Here is a 26527-nt window from a genome sequence, read left to right as displayed (position 1 = left end):
CAGCACATGTATACATGGATCCATCCATCCATTAATCTACTCATCTATCCATGCTCTTTCCATCCACAAGTTACTCATTTAGTCGTCCATCCTCTATCCATCCATCCATACATCTTCCCATCCAGCACACAAATTGTCCACCATCATTCATCCATTCATTTATCCACAGATCTATCTACCTTGCCACTGACACATCCACTTATTCATCTGTCTATTTATCTGCTTACCCCACCCATGCACCCATGCATTCATCTACACATTGATCTATCCACCATCCATCATCCATCCATCCATCCATCATCCATCCACCATCCATCCACCATCCATCCATCCATCCATCCATCCACCATCCATCCATCCACCATCCATCCATCCATCCATCCACCATCCATCCACCATCCATCCATCATCCATCCATCATCCATCCATCCACCATCCATCCATCCATCCATCCATCCATCCATCCATCCACCATCCATCCACCATCCATCCACCATCCATCCATCCATCCATCCACCATCCATCCACCATCCATCCACCATCCATCCATCATCCATCCACCATCCATCCACCATCCATCCATCCATCCATCCACCATCCATCCATCCACCATCCATCCACCATCCATCCACCATCCATCCATCCATCCATCCATCATCCATCCATCCACCATCCATCCATCCATCCATCCACCATCCATCCACCATCCATCCATCATCCATCCATCATCCATCCATCCACCATCCATCCATTCATCCATCCACCATCCATCCATCCACCATCCATCCATCCATCCATCCACCATCCATCCACCATCCATCCATCATCCATCCATCATCCATCCATCCATCATCCATCCATCCATCCACCATCCATCCACCATCCATCCACCATCCATCCATCCATCCATCCACCATCCATCCACCATCCATCCACCATCCATCCATCATCCATCCACCATCCATCCACCATCCATCCATCCATCCATCCACCATCCATCCATCCACCATCCATCCACCATCCATCCACCATCCATCCATCCATCCATCCATCATCCATCCATCCACCATCCATCCATCCATCCATCCATCCACCATCCATCCACCATCCATCCATCATCCATCCATCATCCATCCATCCACCATCCATCCATTCATCCATCCACCATCCATCCATCCACCATCCATCCATCCATCCATCCACCATCCATCCACCATCCATCCATCATCCATCCATCATCCATCCACCGTCCATCCACCATCCATCCATCTATCCATCCATCCATCCATCCATCCATCCATCCTCTTATTTTTTAAACGCTTTTCTAAGGCTGGATGGGTGGGGAAGAGATACAAAGAGAGAAAAGCCCAATAGCTTCAGCTCTTCCACAGGGACAGTCTGCTGAGTGACAGATAAGCAAATGCCTAGGGCCATCCAGTCAGTGGGGCTGTGCCAAGTGTAAGTAAGTCCATAACTTTCCTAGAGGCCAGGGCAGCACTGAGACTGGAGGCCTCATCCCCTGTGCCAAAACCGCTCTCCCCATGGCATCTCCTGATCTGGTGCGGAGGAGATAGCACCAGGAGAAGTCTGCGTCTGCCGCCCACGTGGGGGTGGTGCCACCAGCCTGCCCACGAGCCATCTGCCTCGTCCTTTCCTTCCCTAAGCTCGCTGCAGCCCACGGGCTGCCTGGCTCCTGGCACAGTTGCCAGTTGCACATGTGGGCCTGGACTCCTGCCCCATGCGGTGCCCAGCACTTGCTCTCATGGACTGGTAGTGATAGGGTCTGCCTGGGCACTCGGACAGGACTGCCGTGACACTCCCAGCGACAGGTGCTTCTGTGTTCAGTGTGCTGGTCAGATCTTGGAACTGTGCTGGAGATGGCAATTTAGTGCTTCTGTGAAGTGGAAACAGAGGCCCAACAGGGGCCACTTCAGTGTGGCTCAGATTTGTAGGCAAGGGGTTAGCTTCAGCCTCATTCTCCAGGGAGCCCAGAAAGGCAAGGGCTTGCACAAAGAAAGTGCTGGTCCCAGGCATGTGTGGCTTCAGCTCGTGTGGTGTGTTATCCACTCAGAGGAGAAGGAGGGAGGGTCAAGTGCTCCGGGGGAAGCAGTGACCCTGTGTGCACCCCCTCACTTTCTTTTGCAGAATGTTCTCCTGTTGCCCGGGGCTCAGCTCTGTGCTTGGCCTTGGCTGGAGGCAGTTTGGGGGCAATTTCCTCACATAGTACAACTGCCATTTTGGAGACCTGTCCTCAGCTCACCTGGGGGCTTCTAGGAGGAGGCTGAATGGTGATTAGCAAGACCCACATTTTCCTGGAATCCTGTTAGCAGCAGATGTGGATAGAAGGTTATTGCAGGGAGTGGGGGGCGCCAGATCTCGGGGTGCCCTCATTCCCTCCGGTGAGTTGCCACTATGCTGACTCTGGGGGTGGAGTTGGATTCACAGACACTTAGGCGTGGCCTCTCTCAGCTGGTTCCCTACTTTGGACATGTTGTGGGGGCTTCAGGGACCTGGTTTCTCTCCATAGGAATGGAGAGGAGAATGGTGTGTTCATGATAGGGTGCAGATCTCAGCAGTTGTGTGTAAGGAGATAGCCTGGGGCTCCCCCTCCCTCCTGGTTACCCCAGGAGCTAGGGTGGAAGTGCCTCACCGCCTCTCAGCCCTTCCCTCCCCTTCCCCTTCTCTGAGTGCGTTCCTGGACAGTCCTCTTCGGTCATATTTATTTTATTCTATTGCTTTGATCTATAAAATGCCCAGGAAAGTCTTTCTCAGAAGGTGCTGGCTCTTTCTCCCTCTTTAGTAGTAAAATATGGCGTTTAAACATTTCATGACCTCAAGGTAAATTTTTTATCAAGGACTCCTGTGGGTTGTAGGTTAGTGGCTTGTTTCCGTTGGGGGCTCAGGGTCACTGAGGAGAGCATGACAAGCAGGCTGGGGCGGGGGAGGTGATCAGCTGTGGGGTCCATTATGGTGCCCTGGTGATCCAGGCCTGCTGGGGAGGTGGGGAGAGACTGACACGGTCTCTCTTCCATCTGCAATGCCAGTCACCATGGCGGCAGGACAGAAGATACGATGGTGTTAAAAGCCTGTGTTTGTTGAGAATCTGCCCTCCTTCCCACCTTTCCTTTCTTCTTTCGGGACACTTGTCCTCTTCTTTGCCCTGGTCTGGCAAGACTGCTGGGCACAGGATGGGCTGCCAGCTCCCTGTGGGCTCTGTCTTTATGATAGGCCCACATCTCTCAGCTCAGGGCCTGTCTGACTGTTGCATCCTTTCTGGCCCATCTGGGAGTGATTTACCAGAAGTCTGGATTATGGAGAAGCTTTTCTAACTGGAACACCTACTGTTTCGAGAACTCCAGGGTGTAGGGACCATAGAGAAAGAGACAAAAGTCTAAAGGCCAGACCAGTGAGTGTAGACCTCAAAGTCCTCCCAAAGCTCCCCTGGGGACCGCTGGTGTCTCCTTTCCAAGTAGCATGGGCTCTTCAGCACCCACCAATGCTCAGTGCAAGGACAAACTCAACCTTCAGAATGGATTGGAGGAAACTGTGCTCAGTGCCAGCACAATCAGGCCGGGATGCTCCAGGATGCTCTTGAATCCAGAGAGGCTGGTAGGGCTTTGTTTCTGTTGCGAGGGACAGATAACTCAGGTTAGAACAGTTCTGGTCTCCAACGATCATGTTTAAAAGTGAGACCCAACTGAACCAGCTCTTTCAAAAGGAGTTTGTCCCCAAACAGAGTTCCAGTGTATTTATGGGAACCAAAACAACACCCAGGCAACATTTATCAATAAGTGAGGAAAATCGAACCCAGAAGGAGGGGAAAAGCAATCGACTCCCACGCATGCTCAAATCAGCAGACAGCAACATCAAGGCGGCTGCTGGAACGACTTTGCACACATTCAGAAAGCACGAAGGACCCCAGAACATGTTAGGCGGAGTGTGGGAACGAAAGAGATTCAAAGCAAAGTTCTGGGGGTGAGTCTCAGCGTCTGAGATGAGAAACACAACAGATGAGATCAAACCCGTAGGAAAATAAAGACTAGCAGAGTTGAAGACTCAGAAATGGACGGCCAGCCAGAGGAATACGGAGACTTTAGGCCTCAAACTCTCAACGAGTCTCCTAGAGCCCTGGAATCCAGGAACAGTGTGCATTAGCTAAGTCTATGCTTGGGGGAGGCTGGAAGGAGAAGTGAGGAAGGGAGGAGGGAAGAAAGAGGAGGGAGCAGGAAGGAGGGAAAGTGGCAGAGGGAGGAGAGGCTAGGGAGGAGGGGGAGGCAGTAGAAATAAGAGACAATAAATGTCCAAGTTGCACGAAACCCACAAGCTTCCGGATCCAGGAAGTGCATGAAGCCTGAACACCAGAAGCAGGAAGAGGAACATAGAAAGTTCCACAACATCCCACAGCTCAGAACCACTGGTAAAGGGGCAGCCAGCCTTCACAGAGGCGGGAAGAAAAGGATTTGTCCCTACACGCAGAAGGACGACGGAAGATAAGGGCGGATTTCCCATCAGGAGCAGGTGGAAGGCTGGTGTGGACGGCCTGTAGGACAGAAGAAGAGGACGAGGGGGTGATGACAGCAGCCAGGGGACTACTGAGACTCCTCCGTTTGCAGAAACATGTTTCAGCCCTGGAGGTAACGTGAAGATTGTCTCAGCCAGATGCATCAGATGGGAAGACCCTTTCCCTACAACCTGCACTGCAGGGAAGGCTATAGGATGTTGTTCAGGGGGAAGAAGAAAATTAGGCCAGATGGAGTAAGAACAACAGAAATGGCAGCACACAGTCTAGTGTGTATGTGTACACACACATGTTACACGTATGCATGTGTATAGGCACATGTTACACGTATGCATGTGTATAGGCACATGTTACATGTATGCATGTGTATAGGCACATGTTACATGTATGTGTATACACACACGTTACGTGTATGTATGTGTATACACACATGTGTACACACAACACTAAAATCCCTCTACAAAAACGACCTTAAGGGACACTTGTGACTGTTGTAGGCTGCCAGCCCTGGACCATTCCACCAGACCGCGGGCCGCTAAGAAGGCTCGTCAGGTAAGGGTGCTAGCCTCCAAGACTGATGGTGGTCTGAGTTTGATCCCTGGGCACCCTAGTTTGGTTTCTTTTGGTGTGACGAAGACTATGACCAACAACAACTTTGGGAGGAAAGAATTTATTTAGTTTTACAGTTTATGGTCCACAATGAAGTGAAATCAGGGCAGGAACTGAGGCAGAGGGCTTGGAGGAACGCTGCTCATTGGCTGACTACCTATGGCTTACTCGGCTTTCTTATGTAATCCAGGGCTACCTGCCTAGGGACGGCATCACCCACAGTGCGCTGGGCCCTCCCACTTCAATCATTAATCAAAAAAAAATGCCTCATAGACTTCCCTTAGGCCAATTTGATGGAGACATTTTCTTTCTTTCTTTCTCTTTTTTTTTTTTTTTTTTTGGTTTTTCGAGACAGGGTTTCTCTGTAGCTTTGGTGCCTGTCCTGGAACTAGCTCTTGTAGACCAGGCTGGCCTCGAACTCCCAGAAATCCGCCTGCCTCTGCCTCCCGAGTGCTGGGATTAAAGGCGTGCGCCACCACTGCCCGGCCGGAGGCATTTTCTTAATTGAGGTTATCTTTTCTCAAATGACCCTGGATTGTGTCAAATTGATAAAGAGCTAACCAGCATACTGGGGTGCACATGGTGGAAGCAAAGAATTGACACACACACACACACACACACACACACACACACACACACACACAATCAATTAACAAATAAATGTAACCCCAACTCTTTTTTCAAAAGACTGATATGGTACAATGTTCCCTTCTATGTTGTAGATGAAGAATGTACACGCTGGGCAGGGATCCTGGCAGAGGCTCTTAGTGGACCCATGCACCTAAAGACCCTGGAGCCTCCAAGGCTGTGCCGGGAGCATAGAGAGGACCATGTGACCTGGACAACAGAACCATCTTGTTTACTCCCCAAACTGTGCTCTTGTCCCAAATCTGTTTCTTCCCAACTCAGGTCTCACCAGAGACCTGACCCAGGGGTCTCTCCAGCACCAGGCAGGAGATGATGCCCTTTCCCTTCCAGATTGGCTTTTTCCAGTCTTGCTAGAGCTTGTCTGAATCTCCAAGAGATGAAATATGGGCCGGGGATGTTGCTGTGGCAACCATTCATCATTTATTGATGGTCAGAGAGCCCACTTGTTCATACAACCAGCAGCAATTTTCTGGTTCCGCTCTGCTCCCCACAGGTTTGGGGTGTGGAAGGCCAGGAGCCAGCAGAGGTCCTGTGACCCTGCATAGTGCCTTTTACTGTCCTTTAGGACACTAGAAGTCATTTTTCTGCTTCCTTTCCAAGTGCTTAGTCATATGTTCAAAACAGACATGATGTTGACTGACAGCTGACCTCCTGACCTCCATCTCCCAGGTCCCATGTGCCCCATTCTACCATGCAGGTTGGTTTGCAAGCCTCCACGTGTTCCCGACTTGTGTGGTGAGTGTCTGCGTGGAAAACTTAGTCACAAACACTAGAAAGGGTTTTGTAGCTGGCAGTGTGGCAGGCAGGACGGCCCTGCCCTTGTGAGAGCTCTGCTGGAGGATTTTTATAACCAACATGTGTTCTTATGGTGAAATACAGACAACATGCTGTCTAGCATCTTATCCCTCTTTTTTGTGATGTGCTGGGGATGGGACCCAGGACCTCGTACGTGCTAGGGATGTGCTCTACCACTGAGCTGCACCCCCAGCCCATCCTGGCCCTTCCTAAACTCACAGTCCAGTGCACTTAGCTATAGTTATAGCCTTGAATAGCCACCACCTTCTCCACCCACAGAACTCTTCCATCACCCAAGAGAAACTGTCTCCCATTGAACACCAGATGCTCCAGCCATTTGCCCTCTCTGGAGTTCCCATTCCAAAGCCTGTCTCCATGGATCTCACTGCTCTGGGGACCTCACCTGGGTGAATGCTGTGGTGTTCAATGTTTGCGGACCAGCCTGTGACACAGCACATAGCCTCAACTTGGGTCTGCTGTAACTCACGTAGGAACCGCCTTTCTAGCCTTGTCAGTGTTTCATCCACTGTGCGATGGAGTGTTTTATTCACCCAGCATCAGCAGGCTTGTGGGTGCGCAATGGGCTCAGTGAAGAAGTTGGGGCTTAGGTGTGGCTTGCCTAGATTGAGGCTTGAAGATCCCTACTCTATAATAGGAGCCCCGGAGACTCAGAGCAGCGAAAGCGAGGCAGTTTGGGTTATGACTTTGCAAGGCCTGGCGCCACCCCAGAATGACAGGGCTAACTGCGAGCTGAGAACTGTTTTCATGGCCTTGAATGCAGGTTCTCTTCCTCATGACTGAGCAATCAGGAGGGCATAATCCTACATGTAATCTGCGTCACGTCTTTCCCCCTGTTATTCAGGTTTGTTTTTCAACAAAAATAATCTGTAAATTTATATCTGCATTTTAGTTTTAAATTAATTTTTGATATTTATGATCAGTTGTAACATTTAGTGTGCATAATTTATATTATAAAACACAGCAATTTATTATTATAACAAATAATATTTATTAATTAAATTTAAACTAAGTTTTTTATATGTGTGTGTTTTGCCTGTATGACTATTAGTGTGCCACGTGCAAGCAGTGCTCCAAGGGGCCAGGAGGGGGCATCAGATCCCCTGGAACTGGAGTTACTGATGTAGGGATGATAGGAACTGAGCCTAGGTCCTCTGCAAGAGCGACAAGTACTCTTTTTTTGTTTTTTGAGACAGGGTTCTCTGTAGCTTTGGAGCCTGTCCTTGAACTAGCTCTTGTAGACCAGGCTGGCCTTGAACTCACAAAGATCTGCCTGCCTCTGCCTCTGCCACCACTGCCCAGTGCAACAAGTGCTCTTAACAGCTAAGCCATCTCTCTAGGCCTTATCTCTAAATTATACACCCTAATTATTTTATTTCGATTAAAATTTATTATTTGTCTTTTGAGTCACCGTGCAGCACTGACTAGCCTGGAATTACTTAGACCAGGCTGGCCCTGGACTCACAGAGATCTGCCTGACTCTGCCTCCTATGTCCAAATAATATGAGCCTATTTCCATGTTGACCAAAGGTCAGAGGGTTGGAATTTACCTCTATTCCTTCAAGGGTATTGTGTGTCTACCTCAAACAAAGGTTCCACCTAGATTTAGGTCCAAGGAGTTCCACTCTCTCAAGGTTATTGTCAACAGGTGTGGCTAATAGCCAGATCGTGTATTTCTGGAGCAGAGACGTAGATCGATCTGTTTGAGACCTTCAACTGGTCTATTCATTTCCTTGTATCACTTTAATGCAGTTTTTTTGTCTTACTCCTACCTTTTGGGATCAGGGATATTTTAAGCAATTGGAAATTAAATGTGGGCAATTTCATCATTCACTGGAATTCCCTCCTGGTACTATTCTATGTTTTTCTATCTTATTATTTTCATATCTTTGTATTCTTTACTATATTTCTAAATCCCAATGCTCCTACCCTGGCAAGAGGTATTTTTGTAGAGGCTGGTCCCCCACAGCCTCCCAAGTGACCCTCCTATGTATTTTAAAGTTTATCAGGTGTGTGACCTTGCCAAGTCTGCAGATGACTTGGCTGTTCATAATTTTCTACTCTAAACTTAGAGTTTTGGTGTGGGGCTGGGTAGACTAGCAGCATTTGGGTGGGAGTAGCTAGCTCACTTAGCTGCCAGGAGGGCCCAGGGTTCCCTTTTACCAGAACCACGACCTGAACTGACTCAAGGAGCTTTTATTTGGAAAATGAACCACCTGATTTTTTTTTTTTTTGCATCTAGAAAACACAAGGTTCTGGGGTTACATGCCCAGCACTGCAAAAAACAAATTTGAGAAACAAAACCCCAAACCAAAACAACCACTGGTTTGCTCTATCCCAGGCACCTTCCTTACTTCCCTTCCGGCCTCTCCCTTTCTCTCTCTCCCCTCCCGTTCCTTTTCCTTCTTATTCCCTTCTCCACATGCCTTCACACGCACGCACGCACGCACGCACGCATCATGAAGCCTAGCACCCTTATGAAAGCTATCCACGTGTACTGAGATTGCCTGCTCCACTGCTTCCGCCTTGTACTTTTCCCTTCTGAAGGACTGAACAACAAAGTGGCACTCGGGAAGCAGAGAACAGCCGCCTCCAGACCCCCGACCCTGCAGGCACCTTGGTTGTGGCCCTGCAGTTGCAGAGCTCTGAGAAACTTCTGTTTGGTGAACTGCCCAGCTTTGGATGTTTTGTTAGAGCAACCTGTGTGGATGGGACCGTCCTCATTACTGCCTTGACTGAACATGGCTAGACCTGAAGCAGCCCTGGGGCTTCTGGATCCTCTTAGAAGGCTGGCTGTGCAGGGAACTGCGATGGAAACTCACGGAGTGGCTTGAAGTTTACAGTACACGAGCTGAGGACACAAGTCCTAGGGTGGTGTGAGCTCTTCTGCCCCCTGCTGTAATAGGCTATGGAGATGTTGGGGCCACCTGGACACCCCCAGAATATCATTGGATCTGTGATGCAGCTGAGGGCATACTGGCTGGTCACATGGATGGGTGCAGGCACTGTGAGGCCTTGGTAGGCGCATTTCTCTCTCCATCCAGAGGGAGGGAGAGATGTCTTTGAGAAGCCTCTGTGTGGAGCTACCTGGCCTGGGATGTGTGTGTCCTGGCCCTGGGCTGAGCCTTTCAGCAGGACTGTCCTAGTCTCCTTCCCTGTCGTGATGAAACACCCTGACAGAAGCATCTTTAAAAGAGAGAAGGGTTGAGGGTGGAGAGATGGCTCAACAATTAAGAGCACTGACTGCTCTTCCAGAGGACCCAGGTTCAATTCCCAGCACCCACATGGCAGCTCACAACTGTCTGTAACTCCAGTTCCAGGAGACCTAGCATCCTCACATAGACATACATGCAGTCTAAAGTCTAATACGCATATAATAAAAATCAAGACATTATTGAAAGAGAGAGAGAGAGAGAGAGAGAGAGAGAGAGAGATAGATTGTTTATTCCACAATTCCAGGTTGCAGTCTACTATCGAAGGGAGGACAAGACTGGAACTTGCAGCAGGTTGTCACACACACAGTTAAGAGCAGACAGAATGAACCCACGTTTGTTAGTGCTCAGCCCCCTTTCTTTACACACTCCCAGCCAGGATCCCTGCGTAGGGAATGGCACCACCCACAGTGGGCTAGGTCTTCTCACATCAGTTTATATAGTCAAGACAACCATCCACAGACACACCCACAGGCCGGTTGATCCAGATAATCCCTCATTGACACTCCCTTCCCAGGTGACTCCAGGACTCCAGACTGTAGCAAGGCGACATTTAAACTAAGCGCGCACGCGCGCGCGCGCACACACACACACACACACACACACACACACACACACTGTTCAGGACTTGTGTGAGGAGAGAGGAGGGTGGAAGCTTAACCCGGGTGCAGACTTCAGAGGGTGTCTCTGTGAGAAGGTTAGGATTAGGTTAAAGTCACCAGAATAGAGCCCATAGGTTAGTCCTGGTGGTTTATAGGCGCGCGCGCGCGCGCGCGTGTGTGTGTGTGTGTGTGTGTGTGTATGTATGTGGACATAAAAGAGACATGCACATACTCTTCCTACTCCTTGCCATGAGATATCTGTGAGGTCTGGATACTCTACCAGCAAGAGACATAACCAGAGGGACCTTAAGATCCAGGATCTAAAATGTATGAAGTTACTTTTCTTTTTAAATTAACGTGCTTTCTAAAAATTGATTCTGTGGGAATTTCACATCTTGCACCCCAATCCCACTCGTTTTCCAGTCCTTCCCTGTCTTCCCTCCACCCTTGTAGCCTCCCCTTCAAAAGAAAATTAAAAAGAGAAAAGCCCTTCACTCTTTCATCTTTCCCACATCTCCATCACACCTGCGTTCTTTGCAGTGGCCTTGGCAGCTGCAGTGTCTCTCGCAGACCAGACCATTTTATCTAAACAGCTTTACTTGCAATTCATCGCCATGAATGGTTGGCCTGGTTCAAGGTCTCGGCTTCTGGAATACCATCAATTTGGGGCCCTCACCTAAGCTTCCCTGGACATCCTGCTGCTGCCCGAGTGAAGGAGATTATATGGCTGTGGTTCTGCAGGAACAGTCCCTTCATATGCTCCAGCAGGTCACAGAGGAGTAGATATTGGAGTGGGCTAACTCAAAACCCTGGATGTAGGACTGGGTGGTAGCTGAGTTGATCAGCCTGGGCTTCTACTGGGACCTCCCTGCTCAGGCTAGGGTCAGGGCCAGCTCTCCCGCATGGATGGTGAGGTGGGGCAGCTCTTCAGGGTGCAGGGGCAGCTCTCCAGCTGTGGTGGCCGGAGCAGGCGGGGTGGGCAGGGGGGGAGGTCAATTTTCCCAGGGTCTCAGGGCCAGTTCTCCCATGTCAACACTGGGGCTAGTTCTCCTGGGATGGGGGATGATGAGGCAGCTGGTGAGATGCCAGACCAGCTCTCTAGTGGCCAAACCACCAGGACCAGCTCTCCCATGACCCCTTGGTGGTAATATGGGCCACGAACATTATCACAGATCCCGGTTGTAGTAGGTATGGTTCCAGACATGGCCCATGGCTGCAGCTCAGGTCCAGATGTTACCATGCCTCTGGGTGGCAGTGCAGGTCACTCAGATAGGTATGGCCCTGGAGGCGGCATGACCCCCAGATATCATCATGGTCTCAGGTGGGGGCCCAGACCACAGGCATCTGTTTGGCTTCGGTGGTGACATGTACATCAGCGTAGACCGCAGCTGTGGTAGGGTCACAGATCTAGACATGGCACAGATATCACATGGCCCCAGCTCGCAGTGTGTGCCATCCTTAGCCCGTTCCTCACCACTGTGTGTCAGCTCCTCTTCTCTCCACAGCACATGAACCTCTTTGCTTCTCTCTCTCTCCCGTTTGTCCACCACATACATGTTCCCTGTAGTGGTGCCCACCAGCCTGGGCCTCCTGGCGACTGGAGGGCCTGAGGCTGCTTCCACCTGTCTGTGCTTCTTGGTGCCCCAGGATAGTTATTATAGAAACAGGAAGGAGATGGACGGCAATGTGCCTCCGAAAGGCTGAGCTCAGGCCCATGGAACCCATTGCACCTTCGTCCACCTGCCATCCTCTAAGGACCGGGGACTGTGCAGGAGAGGATGCAGGGGGCATGTTTCCATCCCCGCAAGGAGAATCTTGGGTTGTGGTGACAGTGAGCAGCAGCTGTTTGGCGGGGCAGTTGATGTTCAGTTGCAAACACCAGAAAGCTTGCCTGGGGTCATCCTCTGTAGCCAGTTACCACAGCTGGGAAGTCCTACCAGGCGTCTTCTCATGGTCCCCTCGAGGGCCCGAAAAACCTGGGCCTGGAGGATGGCTATCCAGTCTCCAGCTCTCCAGCCCCTGACCCACCGTGGCACCCAGCGTTAACTCGGAGACCTCCCTGCACTGTGGTAATGACTCCTGTTAAGCTTCATTAGAGCCTCGTGTTTGCATTATTAGAACGAAATCTCTGCAGACATCAAAAATGCATCAAATTACTCAACAGCCCACATTTGGTCATAATTAAAAGTAAAAGTGATGGGCAAGGAGAGGCTGGCTGTGTTAGCTCTGCAGCTGGGGCAGATGACAGTAACAGAGAGTACGGGAGATTGGCCCCACCGTGGGATCCAGCCCCTCAGTGCCAACCAAGAAAGGGCATTTCTTCGTTAGGGATCTGGAATTGAGTGAGGGAGAGGGCTCAGAGGTAAAAGCGGGATGCTTGGCTGGAAATCAAACTGTATGGCAGATGCTGGCTCCACTTCCTGGGTGTCCATCCATGAGCACTGGTAGCCTACAATGTCTCTCAGCCTGACTCTGTTGGGACCTGCCTTTGACCAAGGAGAAAGCCCTGGGCCAAACCATGCATCCTCTCTGGGCATCAGGACCCACAACTGAGTGATATGGGGTTTCTAGTGTCCCTAATCTGGGCAGAGCACAGCAGCATTCAACACAGAGGCTCCTGGGAGACCCTTCAATCCCCTATCTCCATGTCAGAGACACTTTTCAGGGGACTCTTAACACGTGGTTTCAAACTATCCAGAGTATTCTATGGGAACCAGCTCTGGGCAGCTTTAAGAGACATCTGGGGAAGTTGGGTGCAAGATCCAGGCTTTGAATCCCCACTTGGACCATGGGATCCTGCGTCCTAAGATGGTCTGAGGCTAGTGGGGGCAGTGAAGTTGCTCCTGGACCATTCATTCCCATTTCTGGCTCCAGTGGCCGACTGAATATGGTGATGATATTTGTCTGGACACTCCACGTGGCTTGCTCCCTGCCTCTCACCTCCTCAGGATCTTGTGGCAATTCTGATTTAACTCCCATCCATGATGAGGGGGTGGCAGTATGTTATGGGAACTGGTGCAGCCTTCATCCTTGGACCTATGTGCAAAAGGGTGCTGAGGGTTGGAGGTTTGGTACCATGGTTTCAGAGTCCCGAGTTTGAGTCCCAGCTCAGCTACTCAGCAGGCATGCTGGGCTTGTGGCCAAGAGACTCGCTTTGCTGTCCCAGTTTCCCAGGTTGAAGTGATGGAAAGATTCAAACGACAGTGCAGGGCGTGTCTATGCACACACATGTGCAATGTGGGGAATGGGACAGGCACACTCAAGTTCCCCATCCAGGTGGCTGCACCATTACCGCTGGTAAGTTCAGGACCAGATCTTATCCCTGCTGAAGACAGCCTACAGACCAGCCTGGACCAAACTGAGGGTCTTGTCACAGCTAAGGTTCAAAATGAAGGTAGAGGCTGCACTGGACCCTGGGTAGCAGAGACGGGTGGTGGTGGTGGTGATACGGGGGTGGGTTTGTGTCTTTGCTGCCTTTTCTGGCTCCTGCTGCCTCCAGGTTCCCTTCCTCCTAGTTCCATCTTTGCATGACTTTTCTTTCGTGTTGAATGTCCCTCTGGTTATCTCCTAAGGACAGCAGTAACAACACAGTCCCTACTGCCTAGCCCAAGATGATCGTCCCTGCTCAACCCCCCATCATACCTGCAAAGATGCCTTTCATACGAGGTCACATTCACAGGTGCCAGGGATTAGGGTGTGATGGCCTTGGGGTCTGTTTTACAGGAGCCCTGCTTTGGATTAGCACTGCCGCCTCAAACAAGAGGATAGGGCCCAAGACCAGTCTGCAGACGGTGTTTGATCTGTTGTTGTGTGGCCAGGTCCCTCGCCTGGACACGCAGCTCTGGAGGCTTCCTGGAGGGCTGGAGGCCTTGGGTTTTCTCCCTGTTGGGGACTGGCAGAGGGTCCAAAGTGGTAGCCTCTGCTCCCTGGGATAGAAGGAAGGTAGTCACCTGCCTAGGAGGAATAGCTAGGCCTTGGTTGGCTGGGGGTGGCACAACTCAGAACCTCCAGAGGTCCTGTCCCTTCTTGTTCTGAGAAGTTTGTGTCTACAGAGACATCAATCTCCTATGTGGTCACTGAGGGCCTCTTGCACCTGTGGGCCTCTGGTCCACTCTCCCTACAGGATCCCCTGGCAGATGGGAGCTGCCTGGAGAGTGAGCCAATGAAGTAAACCATCATGGGGTAGTTTCCAGAGGTCGCAGTTCTGGGTGGCTCACTTCCCTTTCCCATTGCCAGTGCCTCCCCAGGCACATCCCTCGCAGGCTCGCTCTCCGCGACTGTGGCGCATGCAGGGAGGGTTTGCCTATTGGTAAAGGCCCAGCTCTCTGCTACCTAGAGAGAACCTGGTCCTCCTGACACATCCCAGCCATGGTGCTCCATGTGAGGGGGGAAAGAGTCTGGCATTCTGAAATGAAATGAGACACTAGTTGCTTCAGGCCCAGCGTTGTGGCCGTAGACTTGGTTATGCATGAAATATAAGTCATAGACCCTGGGGGGTCCACACAGACAGAGCATACCATTTGGGGGCCTCGGGTCTATTCAGAGCTGGCTATCCATCATATATCGAATACTTAGACAATCTCCATCGTCCCAGGAAGAAATCCGTGCTGGTCAAAAGTCCTGCTGCAGTGTTCTCCCAGCCCCGCCCATCTGCCCTCTCCGCTTTTGGCTGCCGTTTGTGTGGCAGTGGTCCTGTGGCCTGCAGCAAGGAGTATGATTGTTCTATCTTGAGTTTGCTCTTCTGGAAGGCTGTGTGGCACTCTGTTTGCTGGCAGGTGGGGTCCTGGGATGAGGGCTTTCAATGCCCCTTGAGAGCAGGTATAGGAATTGGCCGAGAAAGATGTTCAGAATCTGCAGGAGCTTGGGGCTGATAGCCACAGCCATGTTTACATTGTGTCCCACCTCTGCCCAGCCTCATGTTCATGCTGCTTAGTAAGCACCAACTGTATGCCAGCCACCACTTCTTCTGTACCCTTCTTCTAGGATTGTCCTAGGCAGCAGAACCGGTCTCTCTAAGAATTACAGAGACAGAATCCTGGGGAGATGCTTTCCTCTGAGGTCACCAGGGCTGGGGTGTGTCAGAAAGACCAGGTTGTCTCTCTTGGCAGTGGAGGCCTGGACCTTTACCGATGGGCAAACGCTGCCTGCACGCTCCACAGCCAGGGAGAGCCAGCCTTCAGTGGGCTGTGTATAAGGAGGTGTGGGCAATGGGAAGAAGAAGCACGCATACCTCGTGGAACTGCAACCCCTGGAAATTACCCCGTGATGATTTATTGCCGTAACTCTCCCGGCAGCTTCCGTCTTCTCGGAGGATCCTGTAAGTGGGTAAACAGGAAGGAGATTTAATTAGGAACATGGAGCGGGGGAGTGGTGATTAGCGGGCAGATCCTCTGATGCCCTGTGCAACATGCCGTTAATTACACAGGCTGCAGGGGAATTAATGTCGGGCAATGCTAACGGTTTTATTTGGGGGGGGGAGAATAATTTTATTTACACAACATAGATGCAAAAGTTATTGAAATGAGAAAGATGGAAGCAGCCTAGGACTTAGAACTGGCAGTTCCTAGGCCAGGAGGACTTTGCCATCTTTGGTTGATGGCAACAGAGAGAACCCAGGTGGTCCCTCAGCCTATTACATGCAGCCTGGATTCATGTCCTGAAATGGGGAAGGGGCGTCAGCAGGAAGAAATGAATTGGCCAACCACCAGGTGAGTTTCACCCAAGTGGCCTACCCCAGATAGCTCAAGCTGTCTTTATTTATACTTCAAAAACAAGCATATTTTCCCATACTAACAGACATGTTTTTTCCTACCCTCCAACGTTAGCCCCCACAAAAATATTTTTTTTAACCCAACCCTTACAACAAAATATCTTTTAAACAGAAAATAACATTTACCATTTTGCTAGCTGGACCAAATATTGAGCCATGTACATCCTGTCTTTACAAACTAAAAGGTGATAAATACAGGCACACAGTCTCAAGAACAACATTGTTAAAAACTTAACAAAGCATGTTTACAGAAATGGAGGTGAATGGCCCTCGATCCTGGCAGCACTGAGTCAGGACAGCTCCTAGGGTCTGAGGTGACAGCTGACATCCCCAGACGAGAAACCTGAGAAGCATCAGCTCCCAAAGAGGTTTAGGGGAAAATATTCAAGAAAAAAATGGGGTTTATGGGAATGATCACTTCTGTCCCATGGGTGACTGACAAAATGACACTAAAAACTGCCAAGAGAATTATCAATATTATGAGAGAGAAGAGAGGGTGCAGGCTGGGCAGTCCCTGCAGTATTCTGTGCTGTCTTGAAGTCCACTGGTCTTCTCCGAGTGAGACTGTCCCGCTGGGCTTTGCCTCAGCTGGAGACCTGTTGGACAAGCACACTGGTCTGAATCTAGGTCCCACAGCTCCCAACAGCCACACCTGGTTGGCAGGGGCATATTAAGGATTTGGGGAGTCCAGGTGGGTCATAGACCACTGACCCAGGATCTGCCTGGCTCGCTTTCCCACCAGAATCTATTCACTGCTAAACTGTGTGGGCCACACCCTGTAGGGTATTGAGATGTGACCCTCCCTCAGGCAGTCTGTCTAGAGCTCCCGTGGTGGTTAATAAACATCGTCAATTTGCCTGAATTTAGAACTACCTGGGAGAAGGGCCTCCAGGCATGCCCACTGGGGATTAATGTGATTTCTAGGAGCTTGGAAGAGTTGCCCGATGTGGGTGGCATTAGTCCCTAGTCAGGGGATCCTGGACAGAACAGTGGAGAAGTCAAGCTGAGCGCTCGCACGCATTAACTCATTGCTCTCTCCTGACTGTGGATGCAGCATGATCAGCTTCTTCAAGCTTCTGCTTGCTTTGGTTTCCCCTCCACGATGGACTGTACCCCGAAACTGTGAGCGAGTGTGAACCTTTTCTTCCATAAGTTATCGCAGCCATACTGTCTTCTCAGAGCCACACAAGAGGAACCTCTAAGGCAGCCCTGCAGTCAGACACACCTGCTCACTTCAAAGAAACAAATGACGCAGGTGGAGGACAAACCTGGAGTTGGTAACAGCAGCCCTGGGCAATGGGTGCAGGGGCACGGGGATTGGCATGAAACGTAGCCCAGGCGCCTCGTCCCTGCAGTGTGGGGCAGGGATAGCCCTACAGGGCAGGCAGGCCCTGTGCCTCTCCAGTGGGAACTTGAGTGACTTTGGCTTTTCTGGTAGAGACAACTGATTGAAAAGGTCACTGCTGTCCTAATCTGTCTCCAGATCTGGTCTCTGGTACAGATTGGTTTTACTGTTTCCTAATATTTGGGACAGGGAGGAGTCTTCCTAGCAATGGCGGGTGTGTGTGTCTAGAACTAGGGGCTCAACTAGATTCAATCTGAGTAGAGTTCCTCAGTGTAGAGGTGGTCAGGGTGGGGTAGAGGTAGGAGGAAGAGATGGAAGGGGGAGAGAGAGAAGAAGGAGGGCAAGGAGAGAGAGAGGAGAGAGATGGGGAGGGAGAGGGAGCCAGAGAAGAGGGAGGGAGAGGAGAGAGAGAAGAAGGAGGAGGAGGGAAGAGAGAGAAAGAGGAGAGAGAGAAGGAGGAAGGCCGGGAGAGGAGAGAGAGAGAAGGAGAGGAAAGAGAGAGAAAAAGGAAGGGAAGGGAAGAGAGGAGAGAGAGAGAGGAGGGAGAAGGAGGAGGAAGAAAGAGAGAAAGAGAGAGGGAGAGGAGATAGAGAGAAAAGAAGGAGGAGAAGGGAAGAGAGAGGAGAGAGGAGAAAAAGAAGGAGGAAGAGAAAAGAGAAGAGAAAAGGAGAGGAGAGGAGAGGAGAGGAGAGAGAGAGAGAGAGAGAGAGAGAGAGAAAGAGAGAGAGAGAGAGAGGAAAGCCCATTGTTTACAAAGTCTGAGTTGGCTGTGCACGTGGGTGGGTAAAGGTACATGGGAAAGGTATTAGCTATATCCTCCAACCTCCACACTTCCTGACATGGCCCCAGTCTTGGAGTGAGGGGAGGACTTTGGGCAGGGCATGCTGGAGCTGAGGGAGTGGCTAGGAAGTCCTAGCAGGGAGACAACGGCATCTCAGGAAGGTAGAACTGGTCCAAACCTCGGCCCTCTGGCTCTTTGCTGAGAGGCCACAAACCAGTGCCCTCCCTGCCCTTTCTGTCCTCGATGCTTCTCCCTCCACGTTCTGTTGCTTCTCTCTTCTTCTGGGGTACTTTTTGGAGAGGCTCAGGTCTCAGTCAGGCCTGCTGTCCCCAAAGGTCACTTGGATCATCACATTCAGAATTTATGGCTGGGGTTCTCAGATTGCCCTGGGAGCCATTGTGTGCAGGGAGCCGTGGGGCCTAAATCAGATGAAGCATAGTAGGCTTGCAAGAAATAGACATCTAGCTGTGTGTAGTGGTGCACGCCTTTAGTCCCAGCTCTAGGGAAGCAGAGGTAGGCAGATTTCTGTGAGTGTGAGGCCAGCCTGGTCTATAGAGTGAGTTCCGGGACATCCAGAGCTACACAATGAGACCCTGTCCTAGAAAAAACAAAACAAAACAAAACAAAAAAAAAAAAAGCTGACAACCAACCAACTAAAAACAAGAACAAATAAAAATCTCAAACCAACACAACCATACAAAAAAGAAATAGCTACTTGATAAAGCCCAAGGACTCAGCTTTGGTCTCCAAAGGCTCCAAGTTCAACTATTTTCCACCCCGCCCAGTCCTGCCTAGGAATTTAGGACTGAGGGTATAGAAGAATCAAGTTTTGGGGGACACAAGGCTCCCTCCGAGGATTTGAAGCTCTACACTGCCAGGACTCCACTCTATCCTACTCCGTCCCACTTAATCCCCATCTCCCCGTCTGTCCCGTCCTATTGATTCTACTGTGTCCCACACTTACCTGTGATGTCCTGCATTGCCTCATTAGATACACTGGGGGCAACAGGTACACCTGTCAGAGGGAGAATGAAGGTGAACATGGGGCTCTCCAGGGGGAGCACTCACAGAGCTGGCCCTAGGGGGATCACTCACAGAGCTGGCCCACAAGGGGAGCACTCACAGAGCTGGCCCTAGGGAGAACATTCACAGAGCTGGCCCTAGGGGGATCATTCACAGAGCTGGCCCTAGGGGGATCATTCACAGAGCTGGCCCTCAGGGGCCCATTCACAGAGCTGACCTCTCACCAGGTTCTGATCACTGTAACATGACCCTTTAGTAGCAGACTCTCTTGGGACAGATCAGACCTTCTGGACTCTAGGGTCCCCACTCTAAGGTGAGCATGACAGTTTAAAGGATTGCATCTCTCATTCCTCCATGGGGACAGAAGTGAGCACTGGGTGGGGTCAGGGGCCAGGATGGGAAGAGGACTGCATGGCTTCCCTGGCAGAGGACTAACCTTCACAAGGCAAGGAGAGGACTTTGGGAACGAGAGGTTGGATGCTCAGAGGTTGCAGGCCAGTGCATGTCCCTCCTGCAGACTGGCCTCTTTCAAGGTAAAATGGGCCCCATATCTCTCCCTTCTCATTCTCTCCACACCCAGCAGCATGAGCAGCTTAGGGATGAAGTGGTCTGGCCCTATAGGCTTAGAACCAGCTCCTGCTCTGTCACCCTCCATGGCCCAGCCCCCACTGTGACCTTCGGTGTTGACAGAGATTTCTGTCCTGTATGGTCCTGCAGCCATTCGTCCCAAAGAAATTACACAGAGGTCTACATTAATTATAGACTGGTTGGCCTATTAGCTCAGGCTTCTTATTAACTAATTCTTACATCTTAAATTGGCCCATTATTCTTGTCTATGTTAGCCATAGACATAGGCTTGGACCCTTTATCAGCAAAGCATTCTCATCTTGCTTCCTCTGTGTCTGGATGACGACTGTGTCTTTCCTTTTCCAGAATTCTCTTGTTCTCCTTGCCCTGCCTCTACTTCCCGCCTGGCTACTGGCCCATGAGCATTTTATTAAAATACAAGTGACAAATTTTTACAAAGTACAAGACCATTGTCCCACAGCACATCAGCATCTCAGTTGTATGATTTTGGGGGACATCTCTCTCTTCAACTCCCAGAGATTCCCCCATGCCCTTGCTGTCCCCCCCCCCCCGCCCTTGCTGTCCCTCTTGATGGCCTCCAGAGACTTTACAGTTTACAAGAGAGACAGGACCACTTTACAGCTCTGGGGGGACTTTGGAACCTGACCAGTTTACTCCTTCTTCATGCTGCTGAAGTTGGAGAGAACTCTCTCTAGGGGTCCCCAATCTTGCTGCAGCCCTCCCTCCCCACTCCTGGCAGCTTGGAGACAGTAAGGAGGAAGTTGGGTCTTGTGGCTATGATCATATTTGGGGGATTACTGTGAGACTCAGAGCCCTCATCCCAAGCCTCAGTTTCCTTTCTGAGTAATGAGGATATCCTCACGTGGGTACCCTGGGACCTCTTTTTGGTAGGGTGCCTTTGGCTGCACTGAATGCCCCCACTCTTGGGGCGGGGGCTTCTCTAAAGGACAGCCCAGCAATTAGTGTGTCCTGTGAGAGAATGGTGTGTATGACGGCTGATGGCCGCTGGCCGGCAGCTGCTCGTGGCTTTTTAAAGGTCCCGGTGATCTTGTCTGGCTGCTCATTTGCAGTGTCTGTAGAGAAAGCAAATGTCAGCCTCTGCCGGCTTAGGCAGGCTGATCACAAAGCCCTAATTAGTGGTGTCTGAAATAATGAGGTTTCCCTGTGTTCTCATTACATGGAAATTACCTCTGGAAAGCAACTTGGAAGGGCACGGAGGTGTGAGGCAGTCTTTTTCCCGAGGGCGCTGGTCACTGGACCAGCGGCCAAGCCCTCTGCCTTGAAGACCACCAGTGGAGAAGCCCCGAGCTGAGGAGCAGTATCCACACCTTGGCTCCGGGGAAGACCTCAGTGGGAGGAGACTGAAGGTTGGTATGGGTGAAGGAGGCCTGAGAAGTCCAGGTTTGGGAGACTCCCCACCCCCAGCAGCATCCCACTTTGTAGGCAGTAACCGGAGTGTCCAGTCATGGGAGGAAGGAGGTTGGAGGAGTAGCAGGCCCTGCAATACAGCTCTAGCCCAGAAGCAGCACTGCTTGCCTGCCAGTCAAAACGACGCTCTTTGGCAGACAGCAGGATGTCTTTAAATTTTCATGTGCTCCCCTCGGTGGAGGCCTGTTGTCCACAGCCTCGAGCCAGGGCTGTGCTGTGTCCACACGTGCTACCCCTTGGCAAGCCTGTCTCCTTGAGTCATAGAGATGAGCGATGACTCTATGACCAGTGGACAGGTTGGCGGGGCCCTGCCTCTTGCTGGCTGGGATGCTGTCAGATTGAATTCACCTTCCAATAATGTATTGTTAACACGACTATTAAATGCCCGGGACTCTTTTTCATCTCTGAATGGTGTTTCAGGGCCAGGTTTCGCCAGCGGCTGTGTGTATTTCATCAGTAAGTGAGCTTTTGCCACACCTGTGTGTCTCTAGTCGCTCAGGCCACCCTAGGTGAGGGCCTGACTAACTGATGGGGTCCAGGGATCCATAGCAGGTGTGATCTAGCCCTGGTGGCTAGGAGACTTCAGTGGGCCTGTGGGGCTGCAGAGTGTTTGTGACCTGTAGCGGAGGCTGCTACCTACTGTGCCTGGAACACACAGGCAGACAGATACATACATGGAGCAAGACTCTTCCCTGTAGGAAGTGTGTTCAGTGACCCCAGAGGCTCCCAGTCCCACTGGAAGGTCTGTCCCTACAGATCAGGAACAATCACCAGGGTTAAATGCGCATGGGGACCCCTTCAGTCTGCAGAGGTTGGAATCCATCGGCACATGTGGGCTTATTTGGCTTGCAGTGTGTGGTCCACAAACACGGGAAAACATGTATGGATGGTGGAAAAGAACGGATGTGAATTAGTGAATTAAAATACGCAGATCTACAACGGGATGTCTGTGTCTTTTGAGGAGAGCCGACATTGGCAAACACGTGTTAAAGTCCTGTCCACCTGCTGAATGTTCAGGGTAGTGACCTGCCTTGCTGCTGGGCCACCTATGTCTCTGTTGCTCAAGCTGTTTGCTAGCAGTAAGGTTCTGGCTTCTCAGTGTGGTGTCCTTGCTCCTATGGGAACCACCCTGGGGGTGGTGCTGTACTGAGGGAACTGAGGAGAGTCCCCTTTCACGGGACTGCTCACTTCACAGATCTCCCCACCCCCCAGTTCCACTGCCTCCCCGATTCCAGTACAGAAAGTTTTATTTTTTATGTGACTAGATACTTGGGTGCGGGGAGGCTCTAGGTTGGTGGCAAAGCTTCCTAGTGACTAGAGAGGTTCAGGCAGAGGTCTTGATGCTAGCTGATGTGGAGTAGAGGAAGGAGCCCCTCCAAAGGCCAGCAGACCCCCTAGTTGTGTTTGAGAGAGAACCCTTCAAAAAGACACAAGCTCAGACATGGCTGGGGCATGCCAGTCTGCGTGGCTGCGACCCGGCCAGCCGATGGAGGTTGGTCAGGTGGTTACCCATCTTCTTGATGAGCTTCATCTCCTCATCCAGGATGTAATAGAAATGTGGGTCTGTAGGGACAGAACCCAGCCGATGAATCCAAGATGATCTGCTTCACGTTTTTCTCCAGGGTCAAGACAGCTTCCATGGCTGCCTTGGTTTACCCTACTCATCCTGAGATGGCTTCTGCACATTCTAGAGGAGCTCCCCCTCTCCAAACCATGTTTTGCAACCTGAGAAGCTTGGCTCTCAGGAGTTTTTCTTTCACTGATTCTAGAAAACAAACAAACAAACTGGTCTATTACCTCCAAAGTGTCAAAACAGTATCCCAGAGAGAGGCAGGGATAGGAGGCCAGAAGGTGCAGCTTGACCAGGCCATTGATGGCAGCTTGCATTTCAGTAGAATAATTCTGATGAACAAGGAGGCCATGGCTGATCCATAGGATGGCGCTAACCACAAAACTTCAGTGCTGGCTGACCCTAGGAGCTGACAGTGGAGAGGAAGGGGTGGTCCAGGAGCCTGTGGTTACAAACATTGGTGGTTAGAAGCTAAGAAAGAGGGAGTCCCAGGTCTGTCCCATCCAAACACGGTGGAAGCAGGCTCAGATCTGCAGCCTTTCTGGGAACCTGCTTTCCATTGCTGTTTTGGTCAGATGTTTCTTCTTGCTTGAAGCAGTGACCGGGAGTAGAGGTCTCCTTGACATCTATGTCTGTGTGTATGACATATGTCATAGCACACATGCGGAGGTCAGAGGACAACTTGCAGGAGTTGGGTCTCTCCTTCCATGATGTGGAACCCAGAAATCATCAAGCTTTTTGTCAAATGCCCTTATCTGCTGAGCTGTCTTGCTGGCCCTTGCCCCTGCCTCTCTTCACTTTTATTTTATGTGTATGAGTGTTTTACCTGCATTAATGTCTGTGTACCATGTGTGCCTGGAGCCCATGGATGCCAGAAAAGAGTGGTGGATCCCCTGGAATTGGAGTTACAGACAGTTGTGAGCCATCATGTGAGTGCTAAGAATTGAACCCAGGTTCTCTGGAAGAGCATCCAATGCTCTTAACCTCTGAGCCATCTCTCCAGTCCTCCCTCCACCTCTAAAACAAAACAAAACAAAACCAGCTTCCAAAGATATTCGTTGTGGGACTTGGAGAGGTGGGTTAAGAGCGAGTACTGCTCTCACAAAGGACCCACGTTCGATTCCCAGCATTGACAACTGATTGTAACTCAAGCTCCAGGGCATCCAACTCTCTTTTGGCCTCCAGGGGCACTTGTATTCACATGTACATACCTTTTCCTTGCAGAAGCACACATGCGTGCACACACACACACACACACACACACACACACACACACACACTGTTAAACCCCAGGACCTGGACATGTATCTCACCAATAGAACATGTGCTTAGCATACATACAGCCCTGGGTTCAGTCCCTAGCACCACATCAAACAAACAAACTCACCCTGGGCCCTGAGGATTTTGTATGGAATATGAACCTAACTCTCCCCTTTTCAGAGCGTTCTACATTAGGGTCCCTGCATGATGGATTGGTCTCTGCCCCTCAAGAGGCTGCTGGCTTCTATGAAGGTAGGTGAAGGAAGTCAGCTTCTTACCCCTCAGCAGGGTTGGGGGCTCCACAAGTGACATGGCTTTCCATAGCCTTTCTTTTGTCCCCACTACCCACAGGGCAGGGGGCTCAGTGGGGTAGACAGGCCTACCTACTGTTCTTGTAGGCTCAAGGGGTCAAGTCCAGCCTCTCTTTATTGGGGGAGTGGCTGACTCTGGGCATTGGGAAAGGAAGGTGCATGAGGCGGACAGTGAGCCTGTCTGCAGGACTAGAAGGCTTCCTGGAGGAGGAGCTATTTCCACGAAGATTGAAAGACAGATGAATTGGCTGCGTGTTGGTGTAGGTAGGGGCAGGGATGTGCTGGAGTGTTTTCTTGGGAGTTGGACCAGTGGGATCTCACTGGGGTGTTGTAACATGTTCTGGATCATAGGGGCTACTCCATATTCTGAAAAGTCAGGCTTATTGTCCCCTGTACCCAGACTGGATACCCCGGAACCACTGGATAGCTCCATGAGGGTGTGTTGGAGCAGATCTGCCATGAACTCAGACTGCTGGTAGGTGGTATTCAGTGCCCCCGGGTTTGCTCCAGAAGGTACTGTTGAGTAGGGGCTTGAACTTCTGATAGCATTAGCCATCAGGGGACTCTGTCTGGATTCTGGCCCAAGTGGTCAGGACCAGGATGCTGCAGGTGTTCCCAGCAGCCAGTTGGGTTGGGGAGTTTCTTGACATGCTCAGCAGTCATGTTTCAGCGGTGCTTATGAAGTCTGGGGACATGGAGCAGTCAGCGAGAGAGCTCCAGCAGGCAAAAGTGCTTGCCCCCCAACCTGACAACTTGAGTTTGATGCTTGGAAATTTCATGGTGAAAAGCAAGATCCAGGGTCTCTGGGATACACAGCCAAGGAACTGTAGAGAGGGGTGTAGTAAGGAGGCTGCTTGTTTGCCAGCCATCCAGAACCAAAATAACCACACAGAAACTGAATTAATTAAATCATTGCTTGGCCCATTAGCTCTAGCTTCTTATTGGCTAACTCTTACATATTAATTTAACCCATTTCTATTAATCTGTGTATGGCCACGTGGCTGTGGTTTACTGGCTAAAGTTCCGGCGTCTGTCTGTCTCCAGCAGGGCTACATGGTATCTTTTCCATTCTGCCCTTCTTCCTCCCAGCATTCAACTTAATTTTCCCCACCTAGCTAAGTTCTGCCCTGCTATAGGTCTAAAGCAGTTTCTTTATTCATTAATGGTAACCACAGCATACAGAGGGATATTCCACATCACCTTCCCTTTTCTGTTTAAATAAAAAACAGTAAAATTTCATATAACAAAACAGGTATCAAGTAAGGATTATAGTTATAATATTTATATGGACTTTATCTTTTTTTTTGGTTTTTCGAGACAGGGTTTCTATGTGGCTTATGGACTTTATCTTTTATCATAACTAAGGAAAGCTATATTATTACTATCTATTCTTCAACTCCATCAAAGACGCCAGAAGGACATAATATTACCTAAGTAAACAGGGAGTGCATTGTAAGCAACTTCCAAAATTCTAGAATTGACAGAGCCATCTCACTGCCTGGAAAGTTACCCAAAGTTCTTCTGTACCATTGGGGTATCCATCTTCAGCTTAGAGGCCCATAGTATCCAGCACACTTTTCCATGAATCAGGAAATTTCAAAGACAGTTCTGCCTACATTGGCAGTTTGCCAGTCACTTTTTTTTCTGTGTCCTGCAGAATGTCTGGCAGATTCTTTCATGAAGCAGGAACCCCGAAGGATCGTCTCATCTTTAGACAAGTTTAGCAGTCATTTCTCTGTGGGTCCTTCATGTCCAGTTAAGCAGTCCAGGCAAGAGCAGTTTCTTGCCCAAACTCCATAAGGAGCCTCTTCAATGCCCATTATCCTCTTGATGTAGCTTGGTGTTGCCAGGAGCATATGTATCTCACTGTCATGAAAAGTCCTAAATTCTTAAAACATTTTAAATGTCATATTCTAGAGGTTTCTGAAGATTGGAAGAATATCCATCTACCAGAAATATATCTCTATATTTCTAGAAAACCTAACTAACATGACTAGAAGCTTGTCTATTATAGATGATTCTCTCTCTCTCTCTCTCTCTCTCTCTCT

Source organism: Microtus pennsylvanicus, chromosome 9, assembly GCF_037038515.1.
Source record: "Microtus pennsylvanicus isolate mMicPen1 chromosome 9, mMicPen1.hap1, whole genome shotgun sequence".
Taxonomy (NCBI): Eukaryota; Metazoa; Chordata; class Mammalia; order Rodentia; family Cricetidae; genus Microtus; species Microtus pennsylvanicus.
The sequence above is the reverse complement of the archived record's forward strand: the minus strand, read 5'-3'. Positions refer to the sequence as shown.